The sequence below is a fragment of the Myotis myotis genome, unplaced genomic scaffold (assembly GCF_014108235.1).
Source record: "Myotis myotis isolate mMyoMyo1 unplaced genomic scaffold, mMyoMyo1.p scaffold_m19_p_10, whole genome shotgun sequence".
Lineage (NCBI taxonomy): Eukaryota > Metazoa > Chordata > Mammalia > Chiroptera > Vespertilionidae > Myotis > Myotis myotis.
The window spans coordinates 68,273,424-68,288,650 of NW_023416314.1; positions in this window are offsets into that span (position 1 = coordinate 68,273,424).

The following is a 15,227-nucleotide window of genomic DNA, read 5'->3' on the forward strand; positions in this document are numbered from 1 at the left end:
TTCTAGAAAAACTGTGAAGATATTACGGAGAGTTCCCATACACGCCACACCCAGTTCCCCTACTTTTAGTAACCTTACATTAGTGGTACATTGGTGATAATCAATGAATCAATATGGATCCATTATTAACTAAAGTCCATCACTTATTCAGATTTCCCTAGTGTTTGCCCAAAGTCGTTCTCTGTTAGGAACTCCCCGCCCAGCACACACAGCACATTACTGTGTGTTTCCTTGGGCCCTTGGCCGTGACCGTGACCAGACTTTCCTTCTTTGCATGACCTCATTTTTGAGGAGTACTGCTCACGTTCCTTCTAGAATGCCCCTCTATTGTAGTTCATCGAATGGTTTTGACCAGGGCCACGGATGTGGGGAAGGAAGCAATGGGGATTCTGATGGAATGCCATTAAATGTATAGGATAATTTGGGGGGCACCGACTTTTCCACAGTATTGAGGCTCCTTCAGGAAGTGGTATGCTTCTGCCTTGTATTCATGTCTTTGTTTACCATCTTCAGCGAAGTGTTATAGTTTCCTTCTTATGGACCTTACTATTTGCTGTTAGGTTTGTTTCAAGGTATTGTATAGCTTTTGCTGCTATTGTGAGTAGGATCTGTTTCAATTACATTTCTTTTCTATATTGTCCTTGCTGTTATAATGGAGAGCTATTGATGGTTATAAGTTTACATTCTGATTAGCTGTCTTACTGTTTGTGACAATTCTGAGTTGATTCTCTGGAACTTTTTTGATAGACAAGAGTAGCTCATGCAAATAATTTGCTTCTTCTTTTTAAATATTTATGAATCTCCATTAATTTTTCTCTATTATTGCATTAGTTAGAAGCTCCAAAAAACTGGCGATTAGGATGGAGATGACAGCAGGTGTCTTTTTATTGTTAGTGATGCCAGCTTTTAGCAGGTTTTTATATATTTGCTGTAGGTTTTAATCATCTCCTTCTTATATATTTAGGAATGTCCTTCTATTTCTATTTCAGTGGGAGCTTATATTAGGAATAAAAGTTGAAATTTATCAGTGCCTCTTTTGCTATCTTTCAGAATCAGCACCTATTTTTCCACATTAACTTCTTAATGCAATAATTATCGCTCTGTTTTGTTTCCCTGCAGGGTGCCCATCTGCTTCCTGGTCCAGGCACCTTGAAGGGGAACCTCTGTGCCAGCCTTTGCCCTCTGCAGCAGGGGTGAAGCTCAACTAAGACTCCCTAAGCCTCTGCCACCCTCCAAGAGCAAGGAAATCAAGTAGATGTCTTTGGAGGGGATGCTGTCTGTCTGGCTGGCATCTCCAGAGCTCCAAGGAGGGGCTCTGCACAGCTGTCATTTAGACTTCTAGGGAGAGGGTACTGATTGGCTGCTGATGGCACCACAAGATCTCAGAGGAGAGTGTCATGTGGCTGGGACTCTGACCCTTATGGAAAGTGCTAGCATCTCCAAGGGATTCAGTGAGGCTGGTTGTGGGAACTGATGGCCACTGCCACCAATCGCTACTACCAAGGTCAAGAGCCATTGCTAGGGTTACACTGACAGGAATGGATTCGAGCAAGAAGGACCAAGTCCCTTCTCCCCATCTCTTGCCTTGGGCTCCCCTTCTAGTCACCCTCAAATGGCAGAGAGCTGGCAAGTGAGAGATGAACTTTTCAGATTGAACCCGGTATTGCAGAGCAGGGCACAGAAGAAGGGGCGTGGAAATGTCTCAAAAGAGGAGACACGTGGTCCCAACATTCATTGTGTCCTGCTCTGGGGCACACTGTTCACTGTGGGTGATGATATTAACTGCTCCTCAGGTCGAAGCACAGTTACACCTACTCTGGAGTCTAAAGACTAAATTGCAAAATTAACCTTCATCAACAATCCTTTAATAAAATCATCAGGGGAAAGGAGGATAGTGAAAAAAGAAATTAGTAATAGATACAAATATAAAATATACACACATAATAAGCAAGAAGAAAATGCACATTGGTGCAACACTCCTTGCTTCCCTACTGGTCACTAGACCATAGCTGAGTTTTACAACTTCTTTCTACTATTCCCGCCAAGTTCCATTTCCTTTAGCCAAAACCTTGGTTGGTTGGGGTGACCCAAATCTTCGTTTCTCAAGTCTGGTTTTCCAGTGGTCCAGCCTTTTGTGATGCTGTAGCTTTACATTTTGGGACATGGAAGAATTAAGAGGTGCCCCCAGACAGTCCTCTGGGTTTTAGAAATAGTGCATCCACTGTAGAGTAGCAGCCCAATTAGTGGATCAGTTACCCCAGACAATAGAAGGACCTCCTCTTGTGACTGTTGGTTCATGGCAGGAGGAACTGGAGTCCCCAGTTCTACTGACTAAGCCGAGTGGGCCCATTGCTGTGCTCCACGGTGGAAGGGTTTCTCCCAGGGAAACAAAGATTTCCAAATTAGCAGAGTTCGAAGTTGTGGGGACAAGATGCAAAAATTCTGTAAGTGGTTATTAGCTAACAGCGAGAGAAGGCACGTCCACCCTGTGTGTTCTGGCCCTGTTATCGTGGCGATGAGAGGAATAATGCCTTGTTGCTGAGCATTTAACTGAGTCTTCCAAAGGCCATTCCCCTTTCCAGTTAGGCCACCTGCTTCCGGGTGATGGAGAACTTGGTGATGGAGACTAGTGATTTCCATGGGCCCAAGTCCATTGTTGCTATTTTGCTATGAAGTTAGTGTATTGGTCGGAAGCAACTTTGGGTAGAAAATCATGATGACAAGGTTGCAAGGGACCAGAGATGACAGAAATATTGTAGACAGTGATTTAACCGAAACCAGTGAGAGGCAGGGGAGAGAAGGTGTGTGCGTGTGTTTGGGGAGGGGAAGTTTGGGGTTCCTAGTGAGTCCAAGACGATGTCTAAAATGAAAAAAATCAAGAACTGGTACTGCATGCATTTGGAAACTTGGAGATGAAACAGCAGAGGTTCTGTAAATAGGAGAAAAAATCTTAGTCTTAGAGTCTGGAAAGGTGAACCCCATTTCCAAGATTCCTGCTGCCTAAGGAGCACAGTGGTTTCTGGGCAAATCAGAAAAAAGCGCCTCCTCCTCGTAGTACTTTACTGCCCTCTGCTGGAGAACTGGAGTAATAACACTACGAACATGGAGTGACTTAAAGGTGTTATGCAGCGCCTGGGTTATGAAGCCACCGTGCAGCTGTCGGCAGTCACCCATCTGGCACTCCGATGGGACCCTGTCTTTGAGCTGTTTGGTGAGGTCGTGGTGTCGGGGTGGCCAGAGCAGCGTGGCCTGTCCTCCTCCGAGTGCCGTCACCACAGGTCACGGATGACCCTTTGGCTGCAGCTGCCCGCTAGATGCTTGGGTTTCAGGGGCTCCATCTGTGACATGTAGAGAAGAAATTCCTGGGAATCCATATTGTGCACTTGACTCTCTTCCTTATGCTAATGCTCCTGCCATCCTCATTTCCGCCCACTGCACACAATTGAACGTTTTCTTGGTGAACTCTGGCAGGCTTGGGGGTGAGCTGTGGGGAAGTCAGATCTCCGCAAGTACATTTTACTTGGGCCTGAACTTTTCCACTCCAACCCTTGGCCTCCACTTCTTGGCTGTGGTTTCAGAAGCACTCATCTTTCGTGGGTGAGAAGCTGTCCCACTAGAAAGGGGATGGGGCATTCTTTGTGCTAACCTCGGCATTGCCAAGATTTTACATACGGCCTCTCCCACGGGTGTTTGCATGCAAAGAACGTAGACCACAGCAGTAACAGAGAGATTCAGACTAAGGTTACTTTGAGTCATTAAGTTTTCCTATTTGCTAGAATCCTGATGTGTGGGTGGCCAATTACCACACCCTTGCTGAGAACAGGTCTCACAGAGCCAGGCACCCACCTGCTGCTCCCACTGTGCCTCCAGCTGAGAGAGGAGTGGTGACTTTATACAGGTCTGGTCACTGGAGCAGGGACATGACTTCCTTGGACAGGGCTTAGAGAGTATTGTGGAATCAGAGTCTCAGAAAGGGCAGCAACTTTATACGATAAACTAGAGGCCCAATGCACGAAATTCGTGCACGGGTAGGGTCCCTAGGCCTGGCCAGTGATCAGGGCTGATCTGTGGGGTGACCGGTGGGGCAATTGGGGGCCCCTGCTGGCACCCGCCTTGGCTGGCCTGGGGCCTGCAGGCTGGGGGCAACTCCTGCATTGAGCGTCTGCCCCCTGGTGGTCAGTGTGTATCATAGTAACCTGTCATTCCACTGATTATTCCTCCTTTTGTCGATTTGCATATTAGGCTTTTATTATATAGGTTGGTCCACTCCTTCCCATCTAGTGTCTCAATCCCTCTACATTTTTTCTACAAGATTATCAGTTTATGCTTACATGCCCCCAAGGGCAGGGAGCTCACTCTCTGATAAAGTAGACCCGCCTGTCTCTGTAAGGATCTGACTCAGGAAGTACTTCCTTCCCATCCTTCTTCTGCCTCGTTCCATCTCCTACATCTCAGTCTGGGTTCTGGACCATGAGCCCTGCTCCCCATGATGGCCTCCACATATTTGCAGGTAACCCAGAGTGTTCTCCTTCTCCTCTAGGGAAGGTGGGTTGATTAGGACTCTTTTGGCTGCAAATAACAAAGCTCAGTTCTTACTAGCTTAGGCAAAACAAGAGGAATTTATGGGCACCTTGGGATAGCCAGGGTTCTGCTGTGTCCAAGAGAGTCAATGATGTCATGAGGGTGCTGCTGTGTCCTGGGCGTCCCTTGTCCCTGGCTGTGCTGCTTTCCTTCACAGGCAGGTGAATGATGGTCCCTGGCACTGCCACGCCTCCATCCTACCTGAGCAGAGTCCGTCTCTCATGATGGCCCCAAGGCACAGGTCAGGGTTAACTACAGTTCAGAGGGACCAAAATTAGAGGTGGCTCAAGGAGGGTGTCTGTGCACAGGTCAGAGGTGAGAGGTCAGGGATCTAGTCTACCCAAAGGTAGAGGCCAACATTTTTCAAATTTCCAGCTGCCCAGAGGTCCATGGCGCTGAGCTGGGGTGTCTCCGAAGCTGCAGGATGAGCCGATTATCTTCCTGGAGAGTCGATTTCCTTCAGTGAAAGTAATTTAAAGCACTATTTTTAGATTTAAACAAAAACAGAAACATCATGGAGCAGAATGCAGAATCTGTATGTAATTCTGAGGCAAAACCCAAGATTTCAAAGAAATTTCACACTTGTGCCAGCTGCCTGGCCTGCTGGGTAAACGTGCTCATTCTTGCATCCGCAGGCATTTGGGGGGTAAGATGAGAAAGTGCTGGAGAGAGGTCCTGGGTGCCACAGTCGAGCGGTGCTGGGCCTGGGTCTCCACATAGCTGCAGGGGAGGCCTGTGAGGAGATGGGTCCCAGGAGGCAAAGACAGCTGCCCCTAATGTTGATTTTTTTATTGAACTACTAGAGGCCCAGTGCACAAAAATGTGTGCACTCGGGCGGGTCCCTCAGCCCGGCCTGTGCCCTCTTGCAGTCTGGGACCCTCGGGGGATGACCACCTGCTGGCTTAGGCCCGCTCCCCGGGGGATTGGGCCTAAACTGGCAGTCAAACATCCCTCTCGCAGTCTGGGACCCCTCGGCGGATGTCCACTTGCCAGCGGGGAGCAGGTCTAGCTGCAGTCAGACATCCTTAGTGCTGCTGAGGAGGCGGGAGAGGCTCCCACCACCACCGCTGTGCTGGCAGCCTTCAGCCGGGCTTGTGGCTGAGCAGAGCTCCCCCTGTGGGAGCACACTGACCACCAGGGGGCAGTTCCTGCATTAAGCGTCTGCCCCCTGGTGGTCAGTTTGTGTCATAGTGACCAGTGATTCCCAGTAGCTCTGCTGTTAGGGTCAGTTTGCATATTACCCTTTTATTATATAGGACTAGAGGCCCGGTGCACAAAAATTTGTGCACTCGGGGGGGGATGGGGGGGTCCCTCAACCCCACGTGTGCCCTCTTGCAGTCTGGGACCCCTCAGGGGATGACCACCTGCTGGCTTAGGTCCGCTCCCCGGGGGATTGGGCCTAAGATGGCAGTCAGACATCCCTCTGGCAGCCGGGCAGCCCTTGGGGGATGTCCACTTGCCAGCGGGGAGCAGGCCTAAACTGCAGTCGGACATCCTTAGCGCTGCTGAGGAGGCAGGAGAGGCTCCCACCACCACCACTGTATTGGCAGCCATCAGCCTGGCTTGTGGCTGAGCAGAGCTCCTCCCATGTGAGAGCGCCCTGACCACCAGAGGGCAGCTTCTGCATTGAGTGTCTGCCCCCTGGTGGTCAGTGTGTGTCATAGTGACCAGTCATTCCCAGTCCTTCTGCTGTTAGGATCAGTTTCCATATTACCCGTTTACTATATAGGATAGAGGCCTGTTGCACGGGTGGGGGCTGGCTGGTTTGCCCTGAAGTGTGTCCCGGATCAGGGTGGGGGTCCTGCTTGGGTGCCTGGCCAGCCTGGATGATGGGATGATGGCTGTTTGCAGCTGGTCACACCCCCTTCAGGGTGGGGGTCCCGCTTGGGTGCCTGGCCAGCCTGGATGAGGGGATGATGGCTGTTTGCAGCTGGTCACACCCCCTTCAGGGTGGGGGTCCCCTTGGGGTGCCTGGCCAGTCTGGGTGAGGGGCTGAGGGCTGTTTTCAGGCTGGTGGGCAACTGAAGCTCCCAGCCTCTCCTTTTTTCTTTCTTTTTTTATTCTTGGATTAATTTACCTTCTATAGCTGTCACTGGAGGTGAGAGCAGGCTCCAGCTCTGAGGCTGTTGCTGGCTGAAAGCAGGTACCTGGGTTTGTTTAGATTCTATAATTGAAACTCTGTTACCATCACTGGCCGCTCTAAGCTCTGAGGCCGCGCTGGCTGAAAGCAGGTTTCTGGGGTTTGTTTAGGTTCTATAATTGCAACATTGTTTCATCCGGAGCTCAGAGCTGAGCTGCGGCAGGCAGGGAATGTTGACTTCCTCCATCACTGGAGTAAGCAAGCCTCATGTTCACTTCAGCTGCCTGGCTGCCAGCCGCCATCTTGTCTGGCAGTTAATTTGCATATCTTGCTGATTAGCCAATGGGAAGGGTAGCGAAGTTATGGTTAATTACCATGTTTCTCTATTATTAGATAGGATAACTTATATAAAGTGCATAAGTGTTACATGTACAGCTCAAAGGCTTTTATAATCGTGTAACCACCACCATTTACAGATCATTTCCAGAGCCCTTCAATCAAAACTCACCAAAGGTAACACTATAAGGGTGGGATTATTTATACCCATTTTACAGATGAGCAAACTGAGGCTCAAGGGAGGGCTGTGCATAGCAGCTAATGGGTGGGACCAAGATTCGTCTGTCTCTTACCAAAGTACATGGTGGTTCATACAAGCTATAAAACAGTACTTCTTCCCCTTCTCACCCCTCCTCTCACTTGAGGGCCCCTGTTGCTATTTTGTAGATTTACCACCAGATGGAGCCAAAGGACCTGGGATCTAAGGACCTGGAGGCCTTGGGCCTGGCCAGTTGTCAGGGCTTCCTGGCTTTAGCCAGGAGGCAAGGAGAATTTGTGGATCTCCATCCTGGGCCCTGCCCAGATGACATGGCAGAGGTTACCCCATCCCAGGCCCTAGACCAGTGGTCGGCAAACTCATTAGTCAACAAAGCTAAATATCAACAGTACAACGATTGAAATTTCTTTTGAGAGCCAAATTTTTTAAACTTAAACTAAATAGGTAAGTACATTGTTATTAACTTAATTAGGGTACTCCTAAGGCTTAGGAAGAGCCACACTCAAGGGGCCAAAGAGCCGCATGTGGCTCGTGAGCCACAGTTTGCCGACCACGGCCCTAGACCAATGACACCCAGACAGACGAAAAGATAGAAATGCAGATTGGGGCTCAGACTGAGATAAACCCTGGGCTCGGAGCAAAGTGTAGAGAGCGGCTACAGTGTTTGGACAGGTTCAAGCTTTGGACTCATGAGAGGGCACAGTCCTCTCGTGGCCACGTGCAAGTCCCAGCTTGGAGGGCAGAGCCCCCCCAGCACAAGTATAGCCAACAGCTGTAGATGTGAGCTTGAACCTATGGTCCGAACACGTGGCCCCATGTTTCTGAGTAATATGGGCTTGATAGAGTTCAGGTGCATGTAGTTGAGTAGGATCGAAACCCACGAGAATGTTGTCAACATCTTGACCATGCCCTTCCTTTGCCTCGTGGAATCTGGCTGTAGTCCGTGTCGCCGTCTCTGTCCATCAGGGAGGGCAGCGTCCCACCCAGCCTCAGCTTTGTTCTCTTGTCTGTCTTTTCTAATCCTTCACTGCCCCCACTCAGGGTCACCCTTGGCCGTAGTCATTGAGTTGATTATCTCGCTGTCGGATGGTTCGGTGAGATGGAGACTCCTGTCCAGGCTGCTGGTGTCTTCTATCCCTCTTCCCGGGAGTGACTGGATCACAGAGGGCAGTGAGCCTGCCTGGGCCCCAGCTCAGGGGCTTCACCTTGTGCCAGCCCTGGGGGGCCTTGAGAGGCTGGGCTTGTGCCTTCCCTCCGTGTCCAGCCCCTGGACAGTCAGCCTCCCAGAAGGCAGGTCAGGAAGGGCCATCAGATGTCATTCATCACACAGCGGCCCAGGTCACACAGCGCCTTGAAACAGGCCGTGGCTCCATCGGGCTCTGGGCCTGTAGCTCAGGGCTCTCCAGAAGGCCCTATAGGAGGCTGCCCAAGCCTAAGGACCTGGCCACACGCTCTCCTTGGCTGGAAACTCCTCGCCAGCCCCCTCCCCTGATGGAGCAGGTGCACCAGGGACTGCTCTCAGCCAGCAGGTACGTGTGGGGCAGTGGGGAAAGGCACCTTCCCAGGCAAAGTCTGTGGGACCCCCACCCCAAGCCCTAGCTCACTGTACCTCTGTTGGAAGATGCTCAGCGTTTGGAGTCAGACACTCAGGTTCAAACTCTTTCTCTAGCACTTATCATTGGCATAACCTTGGCCGCATCCTTAACTCCAGAAGTTTCTTCGCCTGAGAAATGGGAGGAAACACAGTTCTTACTGTTTCTTTTACCAGTTGTTGTTGTGCATTCAGTGAAGAAGCACATGCAAAACGTGCAGTGCAGGTCTGGCTGCTGAAGTCTCATGAGCTCAGTCCCAGGGAGAGGGCTCACCCACAGAGAGGGCCAGTATGTGGGAGGCTGGGTGTTGACCAGCTGATGGCTATGCAAATGCTCTCCGTGATGTCACCGCATGTAGATCTGTGGAGGAGAGGGCCATCTCGCCAGCCAATCAACAGCAGCAGGTGTCCAGCACCTATGGGTGTGGCCTGCCTGGGAAGGGCAGTAAGGGAAGGGGAGGCAAACGGGGAGGACAGGAGGGCTCTGGGTTAAGTGTCAGCTGGAAGATAATGACCATTTGAGCAGGTTGTGAAAAGCCAACATGAGGTTTCTCATCTGTGACATGGGCTGGCCCCTCCGCCTACTTTCCTCAGAGGGTGGGATGAGGATCGGGTAAGCTGATGGATAGGATAGGGTTCTGGAAGCTTCTGGAAATGCAAGGCACAGCAAGGTCTCGGTCCTCTGGATCTTAGGGGCAATTTGCCAATCTGTATAGCTGAGGGCTTGCTCTTTTGATTATTCAAATTTTCTAATTTTATTTTAGCCTTTGGGTGAAAATGGTTTTTTTTTTAAATGTGACCTATTTCCATACTTTATTAAGTAGAGTATCCTTCGTGTAAGTTGCATTGATTCTTTTGAAATCTACCACGTGATGCCACTTGTTTGGGCTTTAAAGGAAAGGTTTTGGTCTCCTAATGTCAGTCGTCTTTTCTCACTGCTGTCATGGTGTCTGCCCCAACCGCTCTCCCATCCTGTAAAACTTTCCGCTTCAAATCTGCTGTGGATTTGGGAACTGTATGTAAAGTAAACCTAGCTGGGTCCTGAGCAAGAGGGGTTTGTGAATCGAGTGCCTGAGCTATAAAGTGGGCAGCCTACGGCGTGGCTTTCGCACTCCCGGTCTTGGCTATGGACCCCGGAGATGGGCGACCAGAGCCCTTGGTCTTAATCCAAGGGCATGCCTTCCTCAAGGACTCCTGTAGTCACACCCCCACTCCATTGCCTCACCTCGGCCTCCCCTGGCCCTCCCTCACCTGGCATTCTTCAGCAGCCCCTCTAGCTGTTACCAGTGGTCATGTCTAGACCATCCCAAAGCCCTGTCAACCACTTTCCAAAAGACTTATCTGTTCCATTTCCTCCAATGCTTGAAACCCTTTGGTGTCTCTGCAGGGCTTCAGAATAAAGCCCAAACTCCCTTGCTTAGTATAACACTTCCCAAGGTCCCATCCCTGGGGACCCTTCTCGCCTCTCCTTCCACCACCACCCCATTCCCACACCCTTTGCGGTAGCCACGAGGAACCAATATGAGATGCTCCCTTTCCTGGCTTCCCATGCGTTATTCTCTCTACCCTGTCCCCACTTCCTCACCTGGGAAAATTCAGCCCAGGTGTCACCTCCTCCAGGAATTCCCCATCACCCTCTTCTGGGCTCATCCAAGTGCTTCCCCCTCCATACCTCACCGTCTGTGGCAGGATTCTGGAGCCTGACCACCTGGGTGCAAATCTCAGCCTTGCCTCCTCCACCCCGAGTGACCGAGGGCAAGTCACCTGACCTGGTTTACCCACCTGTAAAATGGGACTAAAACCAGTAGCCAGCTCATTATGTGTCAAGCTCCGAGTGCCAGTCCTGGCATATAATCACCCAATTAGTGTGAGCTATTTTGCTTAATTACTGATTTCCAGTCTCCCCCGCTCACCCTAAGCTTTTCAAAGGTTGGCCCGGTCTTCATTCATCTGTATTCTTCCTCCTTGATGCTGTGCAGAGCCAGGCACACAGCAGCTGCTCCATGACAGCCAAATGTGCGAATGGAAGTCAAGCCCAACATTGGCTGGAAGGGTCCTTCTGCAGCATGAACGAACACCCGGCACTGGGTGTTGGGTTTTCCTTGCATGTCAGTCTTCTCCCTGAACCAGATGGTAAGTCCCCAAGTGGAGGGGAGCAAAGCTGTTCCTTTCATTGGCCGTGGTGCCAGGCACTGTGCCTGGTACACTGAGGCCTGGGTGGGAACCTAGAAGGGGAAACCGGGGGTGCTGTCCGTGGTGCTGAAGAGAACTGAGCCATGGCTAATTCCCCTCCCGGGGATGGGTGTTGGGAAGTAGAGGGATTTGCTTCAGGGAAGCCAGGAATGGATTTTTCATTTCCAGAGCGCAGCCAGCACATTTTGTTCTGACATTTCCCTGGCACCTTTGCCAAGGATGTGATGTTGCCCGCACAGCTCTTTCCCCAGCCTTCCACATTTCTTGGAGAACTGTCATGTGCCCACCATCCTCTCCCGCCTGCAGGCACCACCAGACTTGGATGCATTTCCCAGAGACCTGGATTACAGACTGGAGCACAGCTGTCCTTTCATAGAGAAGCCTCCGGGCTTCAGAACTGGAAGAGACACTCATCTAGACTGTTCAGTTTACATACAGGGAAACTGAGGCTCAGCCAGGTGAAGGGACTTGTTTAAGGTGACATGGCCAGGAAAGGAGAGGGTTCTGGATAGAGGGGGCTCTTCAAATTCATGATATATTGATATGTTGTGACACCAGGATGCTGTAGTCAGAGGTCAGGGGTCACCCACAGGATGGAGGTCAAGGTATTTTCTGTTTAGCTGCAGGGAATGTCCTTGATTAAACCCTAAAACCAAGTCCCCTTACCCCGCCCTTTATCCCATTTACCTCTCAGCCATTCTGTAAAGTTGGTGTTAACATCCCCACTCTCTGGATGATAAAACCGAGGCTCAGAAGGGGTGATGAGACCAGTTCGAGGCCACATAGCTGCCTCCCGGTCAGGGTTGGCATGAAGATCATGCGAGGTGAGCAGGCAGGAGTTCCTGAAGCGAGTCTGGCAGAAGATGTGCTCGGAAATGACACCATCCTCTTTTCCATCCTGAAACAAACAGTCTTCACATTTCAAAGTGGAAAAGGCCTGTCTGCTCACGCTTCTCAGTGCCTCTGTGATTCCACAGCCTTTGAGCACCATCTCCTCGGAGATAAGGGAAAGACGCTGAAGATCAAAGCCAGCGAGGCGGCTGCCTGGGAGGCAGTGGGGCGCTGCTCAGCATGTGGACGGAGAGGCTGAATGAGTGGATTTAGGACATCGGAGGGTGACTGGCCGCCAGAATAATGAGCACCCACCGGACACGATCCAGGGCGCCTGGGCTGAAACCCCAGTCCCACCGCTTACAGCTCTGGGATCCGAGATCGAGTCGCCTGTGATCGTGGGACCTCAGTTTCCAGATTTGGAAAATGGGAATAAAAACTCCTACCTGAGAGTGTTAGGGAGAATGAACGAGATGATTCACATAAGGCATCCAGCACGGTGCCTGGCTCAATAGGTGTCAATTTCCTTGTCAATTCTTGTCCTCCTATCCTCACCTACGTTTATTCAGCAAGCATTTAGTCAGCACTTACTATGTGCCAAGAGCTATTCCAAGTCCTGGTGACCTGGCAGTCAACATGGTCGGTGGTCACCCTCATGGAGTTTACATTTGACTGGAGAAATTAGAAAAAAAGAAACCAAAAATAACAAAATGTTAGCTATTGGTAAGTGCTTCTATAAAGAACATTCAACTTCATTGTAATAGGGAATGGAGGATGGCAACATCAGGAGAGTCCAGTGGGCCTTTCTGAGGAGATGACAATGAGCCTGAATAAAGGTTTGGAGGGAAAAGCATTCTAGGCAGAGGGAACAGCAAGTGCAAAGGTCCTGAGGTAGACACACACTTGGCACCCTGGGAAGGAAGCCAGTGTGGCTGGAGTAGAGGCAACAAGAGACGGGGTCACAGAGAGGAGGTGGGAGAGATGGGCAGGGCCTCAGTCAGGCAGGGCCTTGTGGGCCCTGTTGAGACACTTATATTACCCTCTTCCAGTCTTCTGTTGTTGTTGTTAAATCCTCTCCTCTCCGGGAGATATTTTTTCCATTGCTTTCAGAGAGAGTAGAAAGGAGGGAGAGAAAGAGAGAAACGTCTATTGTTTGCCTCCAGCAAACACTGCCCCCCAACCTGACTGGGAGTCAAACCTGTGACTCTTTGCTGCAAGGGCTGATGCTCTAACCACTTAGCCACGCCAGCCAAGGCGAACCCTCTCCCAGTCTTGATGGACCCTCAGCTCTTGGGAACTCTTCTATTTTTCCGAGTCTTCTGTTAGGCTGTAGAGTCAGTTCACTAGGCCGGGCCTTTAACCTCAGCAATGAGCCTCCACCCTGGGTTCTGTCCTTAAAATGTCAGAACAGGAACGGTCCTTGGAGATGCTGGTCCCAAACTCTCATTTTGTTCAAACGGATCCACTGAGGCCCAGAGGCAGAAACTGACTGGGCCAAGGTGATACCATGAGTGAGATATCTACCAATTAGCATTCTACACATTCTCTCTCCAGTACAGAACAAGAAGCAAGCATCTGGGGCTGGCATGGCAGCTCCACGATCATCGGGGATCCAGGCTGCTTCTAACTTGCTCTGCCGTCCTCAGCATGTGGCTTCTTCCTCAGAACCCAAGACGGCTGCCCGGCTGCAGCCATCAGGTCTGCGTTCCAAAGCAGAAAAGCAGAAGGGCTGGAGAAGAACATGCCCTCCCCAAAAAGGATGTGGCCCAGGTGTTGCAGTTATATCATTGGCCAGAACTTAATCACATGGCCACACCTCACAGCAAAGAAGACCGGGAAATGTAGTTTTTACTCAAGACAGCCACTTGACCAGCCCAAATTTAGGGGTGTCATTCATCAGGACGTGGGGAGATAATGAGGGACAGCTGGCCGTCTCTGCCACAGGGACAAAGTTGAGACTGAAACCCACAGGTCCTGACTCCTTAGAGCTCTCTGCACTGCCCTTTCTTCCTGCCTGCCCCCCACCATGATGAGCAAAGAGCAGCCAAATGTAGGGGAACCCCTTGGGAGAGTGCCCTGGCGGATGCAGAAAGAGGAAGAGGTGCACGCGAATGGTGGGCCCTCCCACCAGCTGCGGGGCCCTCCCCATTGCTTGCACTGAGCTGCCAGGTGGCCCTGAGGCCCAGGGCAGGGAGGCATTGCTGCCCCCTCCTTTTGGAGAGGCAGCTGGTGACACAGCTCCCGACAGCTCCCCATTGTTCCCAGTGGACAGGGTGGCAGGTTGCTGGGGGCCCACTGTGGCAGCAAGTGGAGGGAGGAGGGAGGTCATTAAGCAGCCGGTGAGGCCAGCCTGCCCAGCCCTGCACCCCACTCTGCCTCCCCCTCCCCCTCCCCCATGCCTGTGTTGGTGGCTGGACAGAGCATGGGCAGGGCTGGCCTGTGGTTCTTGCTGGGGATTCTCTAGGAACACCCAGTGCCTCCTGCTCATTTTCCTCCATTCCATCCCTCTCCCTCTCCCTCTCCCTCCCTCCAGTCCGTCCCTTCTCTTTCTGTCCCCTCTCCTCTCTCTCCATTTACTCCTTTCCCAGTGTCTTACCACTCCTCTCCTCCTTCCTCCTCTCCATTCTTGTTTCCCTTTCTTCTTTCTACATTTCTTTCTTCCTGTCCTTTTTCTCTCTTCCTCTTTAGGAGTCCTCCCTCTCCTGCCCTCTTGGCTTCCCCTACCCCTTCACTGTCCATGCCCCACTCCTGTGGGTCCTCCTTGCAGCTGGGGGCAAGGCTGGGTCAGAGGACTTCGCAGAAGCCTCCTCCTCCCTGCCCAGCATCAGGGATCAGGAGAGAGTGTGGCTACCTGCCAACATGCGGCCCCAGACCTCCCCCAGATGGAGACAAGGGACTCGTGTTCATTGAGCTCCAACTACATGCTAGCCACTAGGATGTCACTAAATTAATTAATCTTCACCACAATCCACTGAGGCTGGTTATGATTATTCCCATTTTATAGATAAGAAAATTAAGGCTCACAGAGGCAAAGTGTAGTTTGAAGCCTCACAGTAAATTGCTGGGAGCCTCATTGTCGAGCCGCTGCCAGGCCCAGCCCTAGTCTGACTCTCAGTCGCCATGCTTGTTTGGCAGCCCACTCCTCAGCCTTCGCAGAGACTGAGGGATCAGGAGAGGGCCACAGCAGCAGGGCCCAGATATCTGTATCCAACTTCTTGGTTCCTCAGGGCCGCTCAGCCTCAAACTTTAGTCTTCCCTCCCCCCCTCCTGCAACAACCACCTGTCATACACAGCTCCACACCCACACATGACACATCCGCAACAGATATGACCTACCTACACGGGCAGCAGAGAGTGTACATAAAGGCTGTGATGGGGATGGGGATGGTGATGAGGAT